The 21,859-nt window shown below is 46.2% G+C and overlaps 1 protein-coding gene across 2 annotated transcripts in view; it reads left to right on the forward strand.

Moving 5' to 3' along the window:
- Positions 1-3,878: 3,878 nt before the first annotated feature.
- Positions 3,879-21,859, forward strand: part of LOC144097480 (thiol S-methyltransferase TMT1B-like) — a 56,764-nt gene continuing 38,783 nt past the window's right edge. Inside the window, exon 1 of one of the 2 annotated variants that reach the window (XM_077630199.1) lies at positions 3,879-4,011. The gene's annotated coding sequence lies outside the window, so the exon portion shown is untranslated. Of the gene's footprint in view, positions 4,012-13,969; positions 14,103-21,859 lie in introns of those variants that run through there. The other variant, XM_077630200.1, reaches the window with a different exon arrangement.

The following is a 21,859-nucleotide window of genomic DNA, read 5'->3' on the forward strand; positions in this document are numbered from 1 at the left end:
CTTTTTGTGACTGCACTTGTTTTTCAATTCGATTGTGAAGCTGCCAATGTTGTTCGGGGACCTGCGGCTTTGTCATGCTGTCATCACTACGGCTTTTTCTGATGCGCTCTCTCATCCTATGTACACGTTGGATTAAATAAACATATTGTTATTACAACAACAACAACAACAACAACAACAACAACAACAACAACAACAACAACAACAACAACAACAACAACAACAACAACAACAACAACAACAACAACAACAACAACACGGGGCAACCGAGCGATCGCACCGATCGTGAATAGAAGACGCCGACGAAAGGCGGCGCGAAATTGTGATGGGCATCAGAGAACACGTACTAATTGGAATAGATGTAGCACGCCACTGGTGACATGCAAGCGGAATAGTTTAAGATGCTTTAGATTTGCTAAGCGGAAAAAGAAAGTATCTTAACGAAGCGGTGCTTAAACAATGCAAGAGAAAATTTGTCGTCTCTTTGCTCTGCGACTGCATGAGCTGAGCGGGCAACGATGATTTGTTGATCCGACAGGTGCACCACCGCGCAGGCGATGACACTGCTCTGTTTGTGGGGATGCTGAGGTCACTTGCAAATTAATATAGAAAATAAATAAACGAAACATTCATTTTTTCATTGCTAACCTTACCCGGTTACAACCTCAAGTAGAATAAGCCTCTTTTCCTAATATCGCTTGCTCAATACTTTCTGGCTCGACCGAAAGAATGTGGTGCAGCAACTTTATTCTCTCAAGAGGGCCCCATCTACCCTCGTCGTGTAATACTCTTCTGCACAATGAAGTCGTATATACGGAGCAAGCTGTCTACAGTGGACAAGTAAAACATCTGCGTCTCAAGGAAGGTATTGGGACCACTAGACACACGCTTCTTCTCCTAACATAAAAACCAAGCTTGCTTATTATAAAGCCAACGACTGCACGTAAATGGTGCTGACTAAGATCCGTAAGACTGGTACTTGGAAATAACAAGCTAGACGGTGACCAGGAGAACCGTTAAATACATTCGATGTTTATTGGGGCGCCAGTTTAGAAGAGTGAACGAAAATTTTTGCCCAGAACTGTCGTCTTTAGTTTGTTTTAAGCGGCTCATGGATATTCGGCTTCCCCCGCTACCAGTTTCATATATCTAAGTCCGAACAAAGCGCGGGGCGTTATTTTTTTCACGGGGCGATCTCACGCAACCTAGAAGTCTTGTAAGAAAAGAACTACGCCACATTCACTGGCACCTTTCCGTGGAATTCCGGCCTTCAGTATTAGTGTTGAAACCATGAAACTCTCTTCCTCTTAGTGCCACCAGGGTTTCGCTGTCGATATCACGACACATGCATTATTAATCCCGCCAAACAGGGCTGATTGGAGTTAGGGTGGAAATCGTGGTGAGGAGACAACTCGGATTTCTCCACGAGTTACCGCCCTCTTCGTAGCTGGCTGTCAGGGTGAGTGTAGCACTCGCGGGTCGCTGGACCGTAGCGGCGTGCGTCTGGCATGCTTGCCCATGACCACGCTCTATCGCACAACGCTAATCGCGCCCACGCGCACTGAACGCACCATCACAGGACCCATCTCCTTGCGCCACCATCAGCCTCATCCGCCCACCACCGAAGACATACACGTTGTCGTCTTCCTCCTGCCCATCTCGGACTGGCAGCCTGTACTTGCGTATAGCCGTAGACAACACTGCGTCAGTTATAATAAGCCACGCTGTTGGTCATCTTGGTTGATGGAATCAAATCTCGACTATTGGAACACGCGAACGACCAAAAACCACGAGAACTAGAAGCAGGCGGAACAAAAAGAGAAAGAATAGTTTAAATCACAGCGTTGCACGCGCTGGCAAACGCATCGGAGATCAGTGGGCTAAGTCCTCGGAGTGCATTCGGCCTCTCAGCACCCGGGGGAACAAGCGTTGGGTGTGCCGTGGCGCCCGATAAACGTTGGCGTCACATTGGCTACAAGGGGCCGCCAAAGTAAACCAGTCACTCCCCGCGGTAGTCAGACAGGAACAGGAACGGCAGGAGAAAGGGGAACAATGCGCCTGGCTCCATTCATTAGCTCCAGCGCGCCGTACTTGTAACAGGCGGCGTGCGCTAAAGACTACGTCAAGCTGTCCACAGGTGGTGCAATTACGAGCTTCATGGGTACAACACTCTTCTAAGCACGCGCTTGACGCAGTCACGTGATCATGGCCAGGGTTTCTGGCGTGCTCCCGCACGTTGCTGGGCTGAGCAAGTCCATGGCAGTCGGCTTCACCTGAGCAGGATCTCGACCCCTCAACGTGTTCAAATGAGCTGGTGGAACCTCTCCCGCGTTCGAATTACCTGGAGTTTCCGCTCGTTAACAGCTGCCGCGGTGGCTCAGTGATTATGGCGCTCGGATGCTGACCTGGAAGTCGCGCGTTGGACCACGGCAGCAGCGTTTCGATCGAGGCAGAATGCTAGAGGCCCGTGTACTATGCAATGCCAGTGCACGCTATAGAACCCCTTGCTGCCAAAATTGCCCGGGGCCCTCCACTAAGGCGTCCCTCGCAGCCTGAGTCGCTTTGGGACGCTAAAGACCATAAACTGTAAAAGCTAAGCTCTCGTTGAAAAGCCCGTAATTTGTACAGGACCGAAGCGCAAGTTTTAATACGCGGAAGGTTCGAATTAACAAGATTTCACTGCAGTTCTCATTGCACAAGGAATCATTGAGACTAAAATTATATGGAGGTGTCTCGTATCCGTTTTTGTCGCTGTTTACGTTGCATTTGCATGTCTTACATGTTTGCAGCTACCATTTATATGCGAAATGGTTTGGGAAAGTTAGTAACCGAACGTTCTAGAAGTATAATAGACCTCAAAAACGCACGGTACAGAAGGAGGGCGAGCAGACAGGAGGGGGTACAACAGAACTCAGGTTGGTCAGCTAGGCTGAGGAAAGCCAGGCGCAGAGGGGGAAAAACATTGGAAAACAAATTTAAGTTAGACGACCTCTGAACTAGATACCCTGCTTCTAGCAAACTGTCATGCTTAAGGAGCCGTATATACAGAATGCCCAAGCTAACTTTAATGGGGTTCAAAAATATGCCGCGGCACTCTAAGCTCTATGTGCACGCACCTTAATGTAAAATGCACTGCATGCTTCGTGCGTATAAAGACACCCTCCTGAAATCTCCGTTCGGACAGGCTTCCTCTCTGTGAGAAGGAAAAAGTTAGACACTGCGATCGCCCTAGGTCCGGCGCTTTGCTGAGCCCGCATAATAATACGGAAACTAAGTCAGTGCATGACTGAGCAGTTACGGTGAACGTTATCTTTGGGAATTGATTGCAATGATATTGTCTTACATAATGACTATAAAATGATAGCGCTAGGGATGATTTATGCTCTATGCAGAGGTATCAGGAACATTAAATAAACGCGTAATTCGAAGAGTGTGAACAAAGAACTTCTTGCTTCAGCAAGAAGCTCTAAAAACCTTCAGAAATCATGTGGCTTCGGAAAAGAATGCGCACTTAATCCCCCTTTCTACTGATAACTGCAGGGCAATCGTAGGCTGGATTCGAGGAAGGTGTCTTCTCTCATATCAATTCGGCATTTATTGTACCTGGAGGTTCCGCCTGTGTCCATTTTCGTTGGCCTCTGGTCACAGATGTGCTTCGCTTATCGTTTCCTTCCGACCCCGAGCGAACAGCGAAGGCAGGAAAGTCGGTCCTGAAGAAAGTCGCCGATTGAGTGCACGGGCGCTGGCAAGAAGCAAATATGAGTGAATGAAGTGAAGAGTCGTTTAGTGCCATCGAGTTCACTATGTGTGCGAAGGCCGAGCGAGACGAAGGAAGGAGGGGAACCTGGTGAAGCAAGACGACCTCCACTTGCGTCATTCTGCACGTTATATTTTGTTTTATTTTTCGTCGCTCTTTCATGCGTGCTTCCCTTGCCGTTTGCGACAGAAAAAGAGCGAGCCAAGAACGAAGCACTCTGCATCTGAGACGTTGAGCAGCCGCCCGAGCGCAAGGTACGTTCCAGTTATATCAGCGATATTATCTGATCGAGTATTTGCAAGGTATTCAGCTCTTGCCCGTGAACTTGCGATCAAGTTTCGAGCGCTGCAGTTTCCCTCACTGCCATGTTCTCGGCGTGCAATTCTTTCTATTACCATTATCTACATCATCTTCTTAACTAAGCACCTCCATGAAAAAAAAAGAGCCAGATCAAATCTCGCATTTCTTTCCAATATCGTCACCCAAATTTCTGTCCGGTAACGCGCAATGATCGGCCGATGGATTCCTTCGCAACGGCTAGAGCTTTCGGTGTGCCCTTAGTTAGTTGTTGTTCCGCGCTCGTTTGAACGTTGCTAACTGCCGGGTGCTATGATGGCTTTAATTGGGGATGTTCAGTCATTCATGTTTTTACTGCGAATAGGAGCGAAAACATTCTGGCTCAGCTGCGCTATGATCTTCCGAGGCGCTTCATCATTATCAGGGGCACCCGGTACAGTCGTACAGCACGTCACCCCCCGCGCCATCCATGCTGAATGCGCCATCGGCCATACCATGCTGAATACGCCGGTTCTCGTCCGATCACCCCCAGTGCAGCACTCCCCTCCATCCTCATGCCATGCCTCGATATCGAGCTCAGTGTGCACCATACGATCGATAATTTAGTAATACATCGCTTGAAAAACATACTGAGCGAAAACTTCTGCGCTGTTTTCCGGTCGCAGGACACGGAATAAAGAAAATTTTCTCCCTTATAAGACGGACCGCATTCTTCTTTATATTTTCTTTAATCACTCCGCAATTTTACATCACAGTGACCTTTTGTCCAGCGCTTCCTCGTGTCCATTTCTCTTTAGCCTGCGCCCCTTTGCACTGAATCCTGTAAACACGCAGCAAAAAATATCGTCCCTCAGCTCTACATAGCGACAGGCACCCCATGCCTATTAGCCCCTTCTCGAAATCATTCCTTGCCGATACGAGGCCTCAGTGCCTTCTGACAGTGCCACGCTGCCTCCCACGTACGCAGAGCACTTTAAAAGCGTGCCTTCATCACTAGGTTGCAATATCGGGAGTCGGTTCTCACTGGTGTAGTGAAATTTCGCCCGCGCGGTGTATCCCTTTCGCAGCGTGGACACAGGCTGGCGCTTATCTAAGCTGGAGTCTTTCGCTTTGCGGAGTATTCCCCTTGGTTCGCTCAGTCCGCGTAGAAGGTACGAAATACGAATTATAATCATAATAATAATAATCATCATCATCAGCCTTACTACACTCACTGCAACACGAAGGCCTCTCCCATATCTCTCAAATTATCAAATTAACCCTCTTCTGTGTCGGCTGCGGCCCCGTATCACCGCAAACTTCTTAATCAAATCCGCCCACCTAAATTTCTTCCGGCCCTTGCCATGCTTGCCTTCTCTAGGGAACTAATCCGTTACCATTAACGACAGTGGGTCATTTCGCCCTCGGATTACACACCCTACTCAAGCCAATTTGTTCTTCTTGATTTCGACTTTAATGTCTTTAACCCGGACTTGTTCCCTCACCCACTCTGGTGTCTTCCTGTTTGTTAACTTTACACTTATCATCTTCCATACGAATGGTGGGTAAGACTTTCCCCACAGGCACGTACTTTCGTCATGCAGCGCCATATCTTAAGAAGCGGTACATTAAAAAATAAGTGTTGAGTTAAAATTATCATCCTGCTTGTCGCCGGTGCCCAACACTCAGTTTTTCGTCAAAACCACTTTCCAGCCTGACCATTCAGGGAGTGATAACGTAATACGAAATACATCTAAGGGCTGCTCCTCAAGCTTTCTTGTCCACAGTTTTTGAGCAGACATTTGAAAAGGTGCGCTCACTCTCAGCGCTCATAACAAATAGAGTGCACCTATTTGGTCGCAATAATAATGCGATAAGTTTTAATCATATGACAATGTAAATACAGCTGACTGGTTTCGAATTACATTTATTGATATTTACATTTATACAACACAATATCTACCGGGGCCACACTAGCATAACATTTGGAAGTTGGGCCACTCCCAAATACTCCGAAAGTAGCCCCCAAATTTCGGAAGTAGGGCCAGTCCAGAAAATGAAACAGGTGGGCTAGTGGGTGGAATAAGGTGAATTAATGGGTGGATTACGAAGGATTAGAGAGAATTCGTGGGTGGCTTAAGGTGGAAGAGTGGGTCGGCTTAGTATAATATCCTATGACAATACAATAGAAGGCACTCGAACATTTTATTCCTGACATTTTCAAATTTGGCGGTGCTGATGGCATTACGACACTCTGACCAATCGAGCTATTTCGTTTTGCGAGGAGACCGGGCGGTTTTTGCAAGACGACAACTTAAATGCTCTCCCACTGAAGCTTCATCATAATATTGGCCCGGTGCGGAATTCGAATCATTGACGGCAAACACAGAGCATCTTCCTTTCCGGGTGCTTCTGAACGCTCGCCCATCGCCTACCGCAAAAACAGGCGATAGAATATCTGCTGTAAAAACAGGGGCGCTGCGATCTGCTAAGTAGGTACAAAAGTACACGCAAATTCTTCCTTTATCGCTTTTTACGGCTCACGCGTACGGTCTTGTGGTCGCTGACGTACCTACCAGCTCCATATCTCGGACAACGCTGTGAGTGCCGTTGACTACATGCCCTCCTGTCTGTCGTTGGCTTTGCTGCGTCCAAACACTAGCTGGCGACAGGCGGGGGGAAGGTTTGTTGCGTCGCGCCAAGTCTGTCTTCGCCTATCGGATTTTCCCGAGGTCTGCCTTATCTCACTCATCTGCTTCTCTTTGGTGCGAGCCTTTCGCAGGACGCGCCACAGCACACAGGCTGCGGCTGGCCCGCTCGCCCGGTCGGGCCGGAAAATGTACTCTTTCGCCAGGTCTCGGCTTTGCCCGGACTTGAAATTCCGGACCCGGACCGGGCTCGTGCCCGTATATAGAAGGGCTGTGTGCGGCTTTATATTCATCATTGCAGGATGAAGTACACTTGGAGAGTTTTAGCAGGGACATGGATGAAACGGGGTCATGATGTTTGTTACTGAAACCTTTAGTGCTTACACAAGGACAGACAGAAAGGTATACAAAACAGCACAAGCGCTTACTTTCAACTAAGCATTTATTTACCTTTTTCTAACGAGTCAAAGAAGAAAAGCCCGCATGTGCGGCTCCCTCTCTCAAGGCACGTCAGAATGGATCTGGATACAGCGCGGTCACTTGTCAAGAATTAGCAAGATTTGCACAAGATCGTTCACAGACGTAGCAAAACTCAAGTGATAAAGGATACGGATGTTTACACGGGGCTAAAAGCGCGTCGTGCTGTGACTAACGAAAAGGCCCGATTCCTTCGTTTACTGGAAAATGTCAACTAATAAAGACGATCTCTTTTTCATGCACAGTAATGCATTGTAGGGCCAAATTGTTTAATTTGGTCTTCCTTCAAAATCGTCCCTTCTACCTTGTCCTTCCTATGGGACAAAACCTTTGTTTTATGGAGGAGGGGGGCACATTCCTTGAATTGCTTACTGCGCACTGGTAGGCGTACCCATTCTTGAAAAGCAAATCATGTTTTTTGAGCTCGTCACCTAAGCAGCGCCCTGTTTTACCTATGCAGGCCCGTACATAACACCGGGGTATTCTGTAAACCAAGCATGTGGCACGAAGTACTTGCATATCTCGAGACACATCTCTTGCACTATGTGAACAGTTTCTGGCGCAGCTAGACTGCGCGATTCCTAAGGAAATAATGAACACCCTGGTAGTAAAAGTGTCCAGATATGTTGAATTCCTTGCTGTTGGTAGCTTGTCTAAAGGTTACTGCTTGGAATGCTTTCTTAAATGTATTCAACGTGTTTTTAAATGATGCTTTTAAATAATGAGTTTTACTCACGAACTCCCCAGGAATGGGTTCATACAATATTTAGCTATTGATCTGCATTTTAATCTGATTTACATCATATCTACTGGCAGACTGCTGGTGAGCTCTAAGTTAGTGAAGGGGGGAATGGCTGCGTGTCTTAAAACCGCGCTTGAAAAATTCTGCCCGCACAAAGTCAGCGGAAGTTTTGCGCTGCAAGTGCAACGCTTGGTACAGTCAGGGTTTCACTTAGCCGTTGTCAGAGCTGTGGCAGAGTCGTTTCTGAAGAAGCTGCGTTTGGGAGAATGGGGAAGGGAAAGATAGGAAGCCACAAGTGTTACATTACGTGCACAAGGTTATTTGTAGGGACGGGGTGCCCATCACTGTCGTCCTCGCCAATTTAAAAGTGGCGAAGAATTTCCTAGGTATTGCGTCTAAAACGCCGACAACAATCCCGAGCAGTATAGAAATGACAGCGCGTTGTTACAATTGTTCCACCGAAATCTTGTGGGACTGTCTGATAAGAGATTGTGCGGAAGAGTAAATGATAAAAAAAAGCTTCGAGATCACTGCACAGACTGCATTGGAGAAATGCGCATTAGCGTTTACCGCGACGCTGGTGGCTCCTAGCCAAGTCGTCTTTATTTACATCAGGACGATGCAGGTAGGCCCAGGCAAAAGAGTGAAACACATTCCACTTGAAGCAGCCCGGGCCCCCTTGTACAAGGCAGAATGCTATGAAAAAAAAACGACAGAGCATGCTGGTTAATTGATGTGCACTACATGCTAGCTGGGCAAGAAGGAATATGAATTCGACGCCTTTCTACACCTGCTTACCCACTCCGTTAAGATCCAACCGCCACTCTTCGATCTCCGATGCTAACAGTCGACGATGTGTACTTTTTGTTGCGCCGCTTTGGCTCTAGACGTGACGCCATCAGACGTATGGATAGCGTCGCAGACTCATGACGTCAAATGGACAAATTAGCCTCACACATTAAACCAAGTGTTAATTACTGTTATTCATTGGCGTCATTAATCACCGTAATTATTAGTCAATCGGAAGATTACTTATGATCATTAGTTAGGGTTTATTGATTAATGACTAATGTTGATGCCCGACGACTAATGGTTCTATATCGATGTTGTTTAATCGTTGACTTTATTTACTTCACCACACCACTCTTCAGATCATGACTGTTGACGTCACTATCTGCTGACGTCACATCCGGCGACACATTTTTCGGAGACATTTTGCGGGCACTTCCGGTGCCGACATAGCCTAGTAATGCTTTCGCTTTAATAAACGGTACGTAGCATGGCTCTCTTTTAAACAAGAGCAATCGTGATATGTCAGGTATTGCGCTAAAATCTTTCTTTGCAATCTGTTTGCGTCAGGCTGGTGATTTTGCAGTCATGGTTGCTGTAGCTGCGAATTTTCGAAGTTTGCCACACTGCTGCCGTTACTGTGATTTTACTGCTGCTCTGCTATCAAAAGAATGTCAAAAATGAACAAAGAACTGGCCTCTGCTCTAGAAGACCTTAAAAAAGAAATTAAAGCTGAATTGAATTGAATAAACTTGATCTTGCGCGCCAGTGGTTTATGCCTTCCGAGCAATATATCTTTGTTTCCTGTTTGATACTGATTTTTCTCGGAATTCTCACCTTAACCATGTCTGCCAGAAATTACGTGTTCTTTCCTGTATGCTATGCAAATTAGATACTGCATGCCATTTTCTGAAAGAAAAACAATTATACACGCCTTGGGTTACAGTGTTTTAAGATACGATATAACAGCTTGCGGGCATTGCACACTTCGGTGGCAAAAAGGACTTAAATCCACCTTGCGCTCAATCTTAAAAAAATAGAACTTTATGATTTGCAACTTTCAAAGGAATATGAAGTTTTATGTTAGCTTCTGTCCTTTGCTTATCTATCCTTCTTCATTTCTTAAAAGCGCTGCCCGCAACTTTTCGCTATTTGCTAGGCGCTGCTGCACTAGCCCAATGACACTTTGCAGGCCTGAACTCGTAAACTGTTTTTTCTTAGTGCAAAATAAACTGATTGGTTGAATTAAAGACTTTCAAAGCTTCCTTTGAGTGTGATATTCGCAGTGAACTCTAAGATATAAAGGCTAGCCTTTCCATGATAAAGACAGCTATGAAGAAATTAGGGGGGAACCTTCTGAAAACTCTAGACGAAAATGCCTCTCTCAAAGAAGGAAATGCCAGATTGAAGCAATGCTGTGAGTCGCTTCCTGCTAAAGCAAATATGCATGAACAGCGGATAGTACAATGGGAACAGTATTCGCGGAACTTGAATTTGGAAATCAAATGTATACCCGTGCGAATGAAAAGCTAGCGAAATCATGGTCACACTGGGAGATAAGCTCGGCGAAAGCATCTCTCCTTCTGATATTGACGTGCTGCAGAGAGCATTCGTGTTGAACAATGAATCTGGTAAAAACATTCTCGCACAACTCACAAGCAGGACCAGACGAGACGCCCCGGATGTTCAGGTTGACTTGAGAAGACTTATGCTTTAAAACTAAAAACTCGGTTTTTGTCCAGAAGCATTTACGCCGAGAACGGAAGCAACTACTTGGCAAAGCCACTGGCAAAAAAGGAGAAGAAATGGAAGTTTCTGTACGTACGTAATTTCCAGATCTATGCGCGTCAGTACGGGAACAGCACGTTGCACAAAATGAACCCCATGGATGACGTTGCCAAAATCAACTGAGCTAGGAATCCGTCAATCGATTTCCTATTGTTTGCTTCAGAATGGCTTCTCATCACATTCTCACCTCTTCAGCCTTATATTACCCAGCCTGAAATAATGGCCAGGGCTGAATGAAAATTTTCCATCTGAAGTGTCGTTCTGCACATAACAAAAGCGAAGAAATAGGAGCATTGATTGAGTCCTTTAACTTTTCTTTCGACATGATCATATTTATGGAAACGTGTTGCCACGATGATTCCAGTTATTTAAATATTACTGACTATATTCATTATGTTCTTAATATGTGTGGTCGCAAGGGCGGCCGGTGATGTTTAAATACAGGCTGTGAAAACGCACAATGTAGATGTAAATAACAGGCTTACAAAATCTACTCCAGAAAACGAGGTTTTAATTGTTGTAGGCGGGAAATACAAGTGCAGTGTGCTTTATTGTCCACCTAATGTAAATTCTGGTGCACTGCTTCGTGTTTTAGAAACTCTTTTGTGCCAGGTATCGTTGAATGAGACTACATTATTTCTTTCTGGTGATATTAATCTTCATATGATCACTGCTTCTGCGTCGCAAGAAAAACTTCTTACAATGCTAGACTGTTAGGGTTCTCTAAAATTTTATTGATTTCCTAGCGCGTATCACTTCTTCGACTGCAACATCAATTGACCTTGTCATCACTAACGTTGATGAACGCAACACACATGCTTGAACAATTCTGTCCGACGTCAGTGACCACCTTCCTGTGTTTGCCTACCTTCGAGACCGCAGTTGTGATCGTATACCGGAAATGACTGTGTCATATTACAGGCGAACACGCAACACAACCGTTGAGAGGTTCTATACGGCGGTCAGTGAAATAACACGGATATTGAATGTCTCAAAGAAGTCAACAAAGTAAACGATACCCTGGTAACTAAACTAAACACTGTTTACGTTAAGTGTTTCCCACAAGTATGTAGCCATAAACGTAGAGCTAAGAAAGCTTGGATCACAGAAGAGTTACTGCGCAATATAAATAGAAATAAATATTTAAGGGTTGTTTCTGAAGTCCAGGAACCTTGTAAAGCTGCAACAGCATAATAAATTTTGCAACCAGCTCAACAAGGAGCTTAGCAATGCAAAGCTTGAATATTTTACTAAAGTGTTTTGTAGATAATCTAGCGAAACTGACTTTAAACCATGGCATCAGCTGAATTAAACATTTAATTTAATGAAAAGACTACCGTTGATAAAATCATAAAGGATGACAAACTTAGCAAGGGCGAAGAGATTTCGAATGCACTAAATAGCTTTTTTGTTAATATTACAAAGGCGCTTTGTGGTTCTTTCACTGTTACATTGGGGCATGAGCATCAAACACCAAGTGTTCCTGAGTCGATGTTTTAGAGCCTGTAACAGAGTGGTAGTGGCAGTGGTGGTTAACTGTTTTCACAAACCTAAAGATTAGTAAAGCAGGGGAGAAAGGAGGTTTTGAAATCAGACCTTTCAACTTCGTGATTAATGTACTCGCGTCAGTACTGGTGGGCGTTTCCAATCTTGTTCTTTCCACCAGGACTTTTCCAGACCAAATAAAAATTGCAAAGGTTATTGCTCTATAAAAGAGCGGCTTGAAAACAGAATTATCGAATTATAGACCAATTTCAGTTCTTCCTGTGCTGTACAAGGGCTTAGAAAAACTATCTGTACAAGATTAACCAAATTTTAGCAAAACACTCGGTGCTTTCTGTTTGCCAGTATGTCTTCAGGGAAAGAATGTCAACAGAAATTGTGCTTAATAAACAGAAAGAGTTGGGTGTAGATTAATTTGAGGACCGCAAATATGTTATCGGAATATATATTGACTTTACGATGGCATTTGATTTAGTCCACCATCCTGTGCTGCTGCATAAGCTACACCATTACGGAATTAGAGGAAGAAGCCAATCCCTAATTCAGTCCTATCTAGAAAATCATAAGCAAGTGATAGTTAATGACCACAGTTCATAAGCATTAAACTTCTTTATTGTGGATTACCATAGGGCAGAATTTTAGGCCCTTTACTCTTTAATATCTATAATAATGATATATATTACAAACCCTCACTGTGATTTTAATAGCATACGCCGACGATCTCACAATCTTATTGCCTGGTGATAATGAAAGGGAATTATTAATGCATGGAGCCCAATATTTAGAATATTTGTGCGAACGGGCTGAAAAAAATTGCTTAAAAGTAAATGCTGAGAAAACTAATGCAATTATCTTTCGCCCAAAAAACAAACCTATCACTACGAATTTCGAACTCATGCTGGGCAGCACTAGAATTCAAGTCGTATCGTGTATAAGATGCTTAAGTGTGTTCAGGGGATGCCTCAGTTGGGACGTACATATAGACACTATCCGCAAGAAAATGAACCGAATCAGTGGTGTTTTGGGCCGACATAGATATACATGTGCAACAAAGGTGAAGATTCTTATTTATAATGCAAGTTTACTGCCTATTATTGCCTACTGCATAATTGTGTGGGGTACAACAACAAAACACGACAAACAGAAGTTACTAGTTGCGCAGGAACGTGCAGTCAGACTGCAAACATACCATGGCATTCTCATGCGTTCCCGTACTTTAAGCAAAATGGTATTCTATGTATTGCTATTTTGCACCAGTTCAAATTATTGTACACGTAAAAAAGCAATTAAAATAAATAATGAACTATTGTTGGCAGGTTTTAATCTTCGTCAGTACACACCTGTGTACAATACACAATGACACTTACCCTGGTTTCTACATTTCTGCCGCACCTCGTAGGGTAAACAGTTTTTCTTTTTGAGGGAGATATTATGTTGTGCTCAAACCTAATGTACGTGAACATACTGCTGTCGATGTATACTTGGGCCACTGGGTGCTACTTCGAGCTTTCCTTGGCAACTTTTTGCCCAGTGCCTCCTCTTCTCACTCTAATGCATGTTAGAGAAACAAACTTTCAATTTCAATTTCATCAAACGGTATATGTCCCTCGTGTGCGCGCAATGCGGCTTTTAGCGGCTTGACGAGATATTTGCTAGGATAGGAGAAGCAAGCGAATTCCCCTTCCTCCCAGCTTCAACCGTGTTTCCCTTCACACACGCGCTCTGCTTGGAGAGCGAGCATGCGAGGGAGAGGGGAGGATCGCGGCCCCTGGCGCCGCGCTCGCTCTTCCCGTAGGCCGCGGGTGAGGGAAATAACATGGGAGTGAGGGTGAGGGCAGGGGCAGAGTTGAGGAAGTGACCGACAGCTCTCGCTGTGGAAAAACGAAAGGGAGGCAGACGAGAACCATCTTTGCTCTCGGCGTGAAAGTCCGGAGCGGTGTCAGTTTTCCGCATATCACGCGGATTATTACCATAGCTGCTCACTGTGTCGCCTGCTGGGAAACTTGGGCTTATCACCTCCTTCGAGTGGGTTGGGAGCACCCTAAATGCCGTGGTCACTTTGGCAGCAGCAGCAGCGGCGGCGTGCCGAGAGGGAAGGACCCGGCTCAGCTGTCTCTTGAAGGTTGGTGGTAACTTGGTTTCCTTTTTGTACATACAGCCACTCGCACTTCGGCATCACTGTTGCCGCCACGAATGTGCTGCCTGCTTCCAAAGCTCTGCATAAGGGCCGACTTACGGCACGCAGACGATTTGCTTCAGTCTTCCGCAAGCACTAAATAAACACCTCACTGCAGAAAACCTGCATACATTAGAAAAAAAATGAGTTGGTTGCTGTGATCTTATCAGGCAACTGCGAATGATGTTTCTTTGAGTGCATCATTTTTCTAATCGTATGATCAGTTTCATTTTGTTGTTTTTCATTTATTTTGTGCCACTGCATGATATTATGTTCGTGATTTCTGTTTAGGGATGATTTGCTGTTTATAATATTCTTCTTCCTGCTGCCGCTGTCGATGTAAATGTTTTGTTCTAAGGGAGGTGGGGCCTGTCAAGCCACAAAACCGTGGCTTTTTTCTCGCCTTCCTTATCACAGTTTGCCGTAGAACGTTTTTGTCGTATGTTTCTGGTTTGGTTTGGTTTATAGGGGTTTAACTTACCAAAGCGACTCAGGCTATGAGAGACGCCATAGTGAAGGGCCCCGGAAATTTCGACCACCTGGGGCTCTTTAACGTGCACTGACATCGCACAGCACACGGGCCTCTAGAATTTCGCCTCCATCAAACTTCGACCGCTGCGGCCGGGATCGAACCCGAGTCTTTCGGGCCAGCAGCCGAGCGCCATAACCACTCAGCCACCGCGGCGGCCCGTATGTTTCTATCATGTAAAATTTTGACTATGGTAGAATATAGAAACTATACTCCAACTTCCATAGACAGCCCCGCTATCCCATAAAATATAAAGGAAAGGAATGCTCGAACGCTGAACTACTTGGTCGAAGGTGTACGGGAAAAACAGCCAAATAGCTAGCATGAGAGAAATTGTGATGACCGTAACAGATCAGTAGTCGAGCGCCTTAACCACTGAGCCACCCGCCGCGGTGGCTCAGTGGTTAAAGCGCTCGACTACTGATCCGGAGTTCCCGGGTTCGAACCCGACCGCGGCGGCTGCGTTTTTATGGAGGAAAAACGCTAAGGCGCCCGTGTGCTGTGCGATGTCAGTGCACGTTAAAGATCCCCAAGTGGTCGAAATTATTCCGGAGCCCTCCACTACGGCACCTCCTTCTTCCCTTCTTCATTCACTCCCTCTCTTGTCCCTTCCCTTACGGCGCAGTTCAGGTGTCCAACAATATATGAGACAGATACTGTGCCATTTCCTTTCCCCCAAAACCAATTATTATTATTATTATTATTATTATTATTAACAGAGGCCATTTGTAAATTGTGGGCTTTCACTGCTCCGAAGAGACACGTCGGCTATGAGTAAAGCCGTAGCGGAGGTGTACGGATTAATGTATAGCACCTGGAATTCTTTAACCTGCGTTGACATTGTGCGGCACGCCGACATTTTTGTATTTTCATGTGTTTTTGAGTTTTGTATTTCGCATTCATCGAAATACGACCGTCGCGGCGGGGATCGAAGCTAACAGGTATGCTAGTTAAGCTTCAGTCATCAGAAACATGTGAAAATTGATATTAGTAAGATGCGATTATCTGACACTGCGATCATGATGTTCTTTGTAGTGTGGAGAAACTTTAGTTATTATGAACACGAGCTTTAAGCTGCTCAACAAGGGTGGGAACGAGTTGCGTCGTGGTCTGGATGAGGACAAGGCCTTTTAAGCGCCAGGAAGAAGCTTAGAAGCAGCTGGACAATCTCCTATATACCAAAAAAGGTAGTAGTAGTGGTAGTAGTGTTTATTTGGCCATATTGCGCAATGTGCCCTTAAGGCGAGGCTAAAGAAGGCACGTAAAGCATGCCTCCAGACGAGGTCTGCACCCCAAAATACGAATCATGACACAGGTGGCCGAACGGCAAAATGCAATCATTACTACAAAGGTTTTTGAGAGAACAGGTGCAGTAAGGTGGAAAGTTAAAGCGCAGGAAAATGACAGTGACAATTTAAAAAAAATCTAAGCAGTAATAATATGACAAAACAATGAATTGTCCAAGCAACAAAACAACTAAATGGTAGCAAACAAACCCTTTATAAACTAAATTCCCATATTACAGTTGGAAAATGAAAGACACTGAAAGGCAAATTAAAAAAAATGAACAATAACAACAGAACGACAACTATTTAGTACAACAATCAATTTTTTTCACAGGTAAGATTATGCAGGCGGACACATTGGTACTTTCTTGACCAGTTTCGACAAGGGATTCATAAGTATTACACAGGGTAGGAATTTAGTTGGCTATGCTTTGTTTCCCATTGTTTGTCCTAGACCTTGTCGCGGATAGGGAAACTACAAACAAGTCATAAGAGCTATTCCTCGAGAGAAGTATTACAGAAGGAAGTGAAATTGTGCTTGATTTTATGGAAATTAAGAACCGCGAAACTGAAGTTGTAACGATGAAAAAGAATGCAGACATGAAAAATTTCGGAAAGATTTGTTCCGTTAGCTGGACGCGCACAATGCACGTAGGGCTCTTTTCTTAAGTACAAACAATCTATCGGAATCGGCTTTATTGCAAGTACTTGTGTACTTATACTCACGTATTTCTGATGGGAGGTTCCAAAAGTTTTACTTTCGGACATTCTACTTTACTAACATTTTATTCACTTATGATTGATTTGCATTTCGTTTCAATAAACCTTCAACCCTTCAAACCCCACGCCACATTGCAGTATACGAGATCGGAATGAACAAGAGCAACATGAAATTGTTTTTTAACCAGCTGTGCGAGAAGCTGCGTTATACGATAGGTCACGCAAATAGATCGGGCCTTTTTATTATAATGCTGTTCAACAGGATGTGTCCAGCCCGGATCACTGCGGAAATGCAAATCAAGAAACCGACAACCATGCACTTGTTCAATTATGACTTAACAAATGATAATTTGATATGGGGGTCAAAAGGTTAATTTTCTTAGGCAGAAAACCAGAATTTCGTTTTTTTTTTTTTTTGGGGGGGGGGGGTTACATGTAACTCCTTCAGGTACATAAGCAAAAGAGCGTCGGGAAGATCAATACAACACTTTTCGTCTATTATGGCCTCGAAAACAACAACAAAGAATGCAATTAATATCAAACTGCAAAAGATATGGATCGGACACATGTGTCCCTTATGTAGTACCTCAAGGGAGCCAACTGATTAGAGTTGTAGCCACTACTTCCTCGCGCTGTGCTTTTCTAGAAAGCATATCTTTGACGCCCCAAAGCAAAAGTGCACTCTGCAAACTGTGCAATAAGTGACTTCGCGGTTTGCAACCGTCCACTTTACGCGACTCGCGTAGCGCTCGCGAGAGTCGCTTTTGTCCATTTAGTGTGCCGGGGTTACGTGCTGCGTCAACGCCACGACGCATCACTGCGTCTATAAAATACTTGTCACGCCTCGTTGCCGACTAGAAAGACTACCGATAATAGGACGCTCCATAACCTGCGAAAATTCCATCGGAGTGATAGCACTTATGTTATTCCAGCTTATGGCAGCAATTCTGGGTGTTATTCATTCCCATGTGGAGGAGAGGAAAGTGACGAAGTTGCCTCGTTATTGCGAAAACAATTCCATTTTGTTGCATGCAGTGGAATCCTTTTTTTACGAGTACGTGAAAAACTAATGTATCGATATTCATCACTGCCGAAAAATTGCAAGTGGTGTGACGCTACATTTATCTTTGCCGGGCACGCACAAGCCCGTAGTACACTTCAGAGTGATCTATAAATTTCATTGATTTGTGAGACTATTTCGTTGTGATCGTCTTTGTAGCTTTCATCCCGCAAATGTCAACAGAGCTGAGCGCTTTCGACACAGTTTACTGCCGGAAGGTCTGCGGCTCCTGTAGCCAGTCTTCGTTCCGAGTGCAACTGCACATGTTGCGTTGTCACGGCCGTCTGTGAAGGAGGCCGTTACCCATTGGATGACCCGGCGTGACGTCACATCGACTGGGGCTACATATTCCCCGACAATATCGCATAGAGTCACTTGGCAGGTACGGTACCGGAGACGACGGCCCTACTATTACTGGAAAATTCTGTCCTACTGTTCGTAAACTATTTAAACTATTCTGTTTTGAATCGACTACCGTATTACTGCGAATTATTTTTGTTGCGCGCCTTGCATTAGCGCTAGTGCATTTTTTCAATTGCATCTTTTCAAATGTAGACGACTTAAAAACGATGAGAGAACTTCTGAAATTGTTTATAGAATTTAAACACGAATTGAAGCAATAGTTTCGCGATATGAGAGAAACTGTCGACGCGAGACTTCTGGAAAGATACCAGAGAAATTAAGACCAGCATGGGCTACTTCACGGCAGCTAGAAGAAAACTTCTGTGGAAAGAATTGCAGCTGTGAACAAAGAGCTGCAGGAAGCAATAAGATCGCTGCAAGAGGAACGTGAAGCACCGTGTGCACATGCAAATGAACAGGAGCCCCGACTCATGCAGAATGAGCCGCACTCACGGTGTGCCAACAATGAAATTAAAGGAGTCCCGCCGATGGCCGATGAAAACTTGCTAGAGGTGACGAAAAGACTAAGTGAAAAAAATTGACATGCCTATGATAGACACTGACATTGAAGTCTGCCACCGCGTACAAACAGCCGGGAATGCTCCTCCATTAACATAACTGTACAGTTTGCACGCTGCACTCAGCGTACCTACTTCCTGGACAAAGCAAAACAAAAAATAGAGGCTTACGACAAATGACTTAGGGTTGAAACCGGACAACCAATCTTTTATAAATGAGCAGCTGTGCCCGGAAATTAAACGCCTCTTTGGCACTGCAAATGCTGCGAAAAAAACTCAAGGATGGAAAAGCGCCTGGGTCCGGAATGGAAAATCTTTGCTGGAAAATCGGACACAAGTCATTCCCATCACCCGCGAAGATCACCTGCCCTAGATAGCGTAGAGTGCTTAAAATTATCTGTACAGCTTGTCTGCCGTGAACATGGGTTTTCTACGACATGAAATTCATAAGTTCGTTATCACGAAAAAAACAGCCCTTTCCTTTTTTCAACAGAACGTTCGCTCCTTACGAAATGAAAGGGAAATGAATGCTATGCTAGACATTTTCGGAGGATCATTCACTGTGTTAATGCTTACCGAAACATGGTATGAAGACGAATCGGTTGTATTTCACTCACCAGGTTATAAGTGTTTCTATCGCAATCGTTAGGACAAGAGAGGTGGTGGTGTCTCCATTCTACTAAGAGATAATGTTGTCTGTAGTACCGAAGACCGATGTTGTGCAGGCGCACCCGATTTTGAAGGGCTTACTTTGCGCCATTCTGATAATTTACTTTGCGTAGCGTACAGGCAGCCATCTGGCATCTTCAGTCCTTTTTAAGCTTCTTAGACGATGTTTTTGAATATATTGCGGAACAAAAACTGAACATATTTTAAGAGCGTTAGCTCTTACTGATCACATTTCGAGATTGCATGGGGTCTGCTACCACTTTTGATCACAGCGGCATCTGTGGCAGCAACTACTCATCATGTTTCGATATTTCGTGATGTCTCCTACCACCCTTAGTGTTCCTGTATATGCTGCCGCAGGGAGCAGAGTTGCGCGACTGTTTTCCTCGCGCCGCTCTTGACGCCATTCGCTAAGCGGCCGTCACGTGATGCTGCTGACGACGTTTGTTCCCTATTGAAGTGGAGGAGCCGACTTTCCAGGCGCAACGACGGTTCCTCGCCAGCCCCAGTACCCTCTCGGCTGCCATCGTGATCGGACGCGTCCGGTGCGGTCAGCTGCGGTGTGTTCCCGCCTTTTCCATTCGCTCCAGTTGTATATAATTTGATAGTGTGCAGTGATGGCAGCCTCCAACTATGACGAGGTGCAGTGCGCCAAACTGCAAGAACCGTACCGAAAGCGACAAAGCGTTTTACGCAGTGAACAAGCTTTGCCTAGGCTATTGTTACAGTGTGGGATGCCACGGGGTGGCCACGGGCCCGCCCAGAGAAATATAGCAGCAGTACGGAGGAGAGCCGGCGAAGCACGACCGGCGGCGGCCAAGCTTTCTCGTTCTATCTCCCTCGTGCTAGAGCCGCGCGCTCGCCGCTCGCGCTCGCTCTCCGCCTCTTCTTTTATTCCCTTATCACCTTTCCACCGGGGGGGGGGGGGGGGGGGCGGAGAAGTCGGGCCGTGCTTTGATGCAGGGTTTCCTGGGGCGATGCAATGTGGGCTCGCAGATAGGAAACGGTCACACTCTTCGTTGAATTCGAAGTGTGTGAGCTGGGCGAAGGTGTCTGCAGTCGCCGAAGAAGGTCCCACACCGGTTAGGCTAACTTCAGGGAGTTTTATGCATATTGAGCGGCGATCCGTTTATGGGACTGCATTGCGTGGGGAAGGCATGGAGCCAGCAGGCGACGACGGCACTGATGAGGACCCGGTAGCTAAGTCGGAGTCACCGCAGGCGCGGTAGACATATCGCTTCATGTTTGAAACATGCTCTGGGAAAATGTGGTGCACACCGCATGGTCGATGCTCTGGCGGGTCTTCGAGGCGGTATGTCACGGGACCGAGTCGGGCAACGACACGGTAAGGGCCGCGGTATCGGGGCAAGAGCTTTGCGGCACGGCCAGTCGCACGGATGGTGCGGCGAACGAGGACCAAGTCACCGGGCCGGAAGGGGGGATGTGGTGGTGCTGCCGCGTTGGCCGCTTGCACACGCGCGTGAGCCGTGAGGAGGTTGCGCTGGGCGTCGAGGCGGGCGGAATGAAGTCGTTGAGCAGATTCAGTTGGTGACGCAGTAGGATGGGGAAGGCCCAACTGCGCGTCGAGACGGATGGAGGGCGTTCTGCCATAGACGACTGAGAACGGCGTCACATGCGTTGTTTCTTGCGCTGCAGTGTTGACTGCAAAAGCTGCAGCAGAAACAAAACGATCCCAGTTTGTGTGGGACGGAGCGACGTAGGATGCGAGTATATCCGTGAGGGTACGGTTAACACGCTCCACGAGGCCATTGCACTGCGGATGATTGACGGATGTAGTGGAATGCGCAATGCCGAAGGAGCGGAGGGCTCGCTCGAATTCATGGGACATAAAGCAGCTCCCACGGTCCGTGATGAGGCGTCGGGGAACACCGTGCCGAAGAACGAGATGCTGTTCCACAAACGCGACGGCATGAGCGGATGACGTGTCTGGAACGGGCAGTTGTTCGACCCACTTGGAGAAGTAGTCGATCGCAACCAGAACATACCGGTTGCCGGCACGCGTCTTCGGAAACGGGCCCAAATGATCCAGTCCAACCAGCTCGAAAGGTGAACTTGGTGGCGAAAAAGCCTGCGGGGGTGGCTTGGTTACACCTGTGGACGGTTTTCTGTACTGGCATGTCTGGCAGGACGCCACGTGTTCCTTGACATCTCTGGACATATTAGGCCACCAAAACCGCTCCGACACTCGTGCGTAGGTCTTGCCGCGACCAAGGTGACCAGCCGTGGGAGCGTCGTGTAAGCCGCGCAAGATTTGCGACCGCAGTGTTGCCGGCACAACTGGCAACCAGACGGGTGGTCGACCACGGAGCCGCTTCACATGACACAAGAGGTCGTCCTTCATTCGATAAACCCGGCGTAGTTGGCGGAGGCCTGCGCCGGCGGCGGTGCCAAGGGAGTGGATTATGGCAGCAATGGCGGGATCTTGCGTTTGTGCAGTCCTCAGGTCCGTCAAAGCCGTCACGGAACAAGGGTGGCGAGAAAGGAAATCGGCATCTTGA

This window comes from Amblyomma americanum, chromosome 7, assembly GCF_052857255.1.
Source record: "Amblyomma americanum isolate KBUSLIRL-KWMA chromosome 7, ASM5285725v1, whole genome shotgun sequence".
NCBI classification, from domain to species: Eukaryota; Metazoa; Arthropoda; class Arachnida; order Ixodida; family Ixodidae; genus Amblyomma; species Amblyomma americanum.